Consider the following 1,405-nt stretch of genomic DNA (forward strand, 5'->3'; position numbering starts at 1 on the left):
AGCAGATCAAGACCATGGTAGAAAACTGTCCCGATTGCACCACGATGCGGGTCCAGCGAGTGGAGCCACTGCTTCCTACGGTGACGGGCAGCCGCCCTTGGGAGCTGGTCGGGTGGAGATTTTTCATCAGGACGGAGCAGATTACCTCCTCCTCGTCGACTACTACTCGAGGTACCCCGAAGTGCTCACCCTTCGTACGACGACGTCCGCTGTGGTGATCTCCATCATAAAAAGTAACTTTGCAAGACATGGGATCCCTGAGAAACTTGACAGCGACAATGAACCTCGATTTTCGTCGGCAGTGTTCTATGCCTTCTCCCAGAGTTAAGGCTTCTCCCATGTCAACAGCAGTCCCAGGTACCCTCAGTCTAACGGTGAAGTTGAGCGCATGGTGCCTATGATCAAGGGCCTCTTCAAGAAGTCTCCAGACTGGCCCTTGGCTCTCCTATCATACCACAACGCACCTGGTATTACTGGCTACAGCCCTGCTCAGCTGCTGATGGGACGCAGCCTCCGTACTCACCTTCCTGTGCCACTAACCACATTTCTTCCCAAACCTCCTCGCACTGCCGACTTTAACAGGCGCGACACGGCCCAATGTCACCACCAGAGTGAAAATTTCAACCGTCGACATGCTGCGAAGGATTTACGGTCTCTCGTGGAGGGTGAGAGAGTGTGAATTCGCGACACAGAGTGTGCGGGCACAGTGCCCAGCCCAGCGCAGCGCCCACGCCCCTACGTGGTACAGACGGACGCAGAGGCTCTTGTTCGCAACTGGAGACATATGGTACCTCAGCAGTCTCAGGCATCGGGCGATGGTGAACTTCTAGCTCCTCAGCACAGTTAGCCATCGCTTGGTGGTGACTTCAGCAGCATCAGTCTACTGCTAGAAGGATCCCCAACCCCGCTGCTGACTCCCACTCACCCAGTGCCTGAATGTAGCAGTCCTCTACCACCTATCACCAGCTGCCTCGCCACAGATTGTCCCAGCCACCCCTACAAGACCGCCAGCTTCAAGTGTGTGTACAAGGTCGGGATGTGGCATCAGGCCTCCTGCATGGCTGAGCTTGTAGTGTGGTGTAACACATCATTAGGTTTCATACCTGGCAGATGTTACGGCCCGTATTGTTTTGTTCGTCTCAAAAGGGGGGCTGTAGAGGCCGCATGATTATTAATCCCTCAAGCGTTGTTGGGTCTGGGGCGCCCTCTATGGTATTGGGTACATAAAGGATGGTGTACTAATAAACGGGGTCACTCGTGTTGGGAACGCGGATCATGCGCCTTGTTACTGCGGCCCTCGAACTTCGGCCTGCGTCCCTGGCTGCCTCTGTTCGAACGCGCCCACTACACTGATGGCTTTCGTGAGCTTGTTGTGGTAATCCAGAGCACCCATAACTTCGTCGTC

The 1,405-nt window shown here is 55.0% G+C and overlaps 1 pseudogene; it reads left to right on the forward strand.

The window, feature by feature from the left end:
• Nucleotides 1–388: 388 nt before the first annotated feature.
• LOC142776908 (uncharacterized) lies at nucleotides 389–1,073 on the forward strand (annotated as a pseudogene).
• The last annotated feature ends 332 nt before the right edge of the window (nucleotides 1,074–1,405 follow it).

The sequence above is a fragment of the Rhipicephalus microplus genome, chromosome X, assembly GCF_043290135.1.
Source record: "Rhipicephalus microplus isolate Deutch F79 chromosome X, USDA_Rmic, whole genome shotgun sequence".
NCBI classification, from domain to species: domain Eukaryota; kingdom Metazoa; phylum Arthropoda; class Arachnida; order Ixodida; family Ixodidae; genus Rhipicephalus; species Rhipicephalus microplus.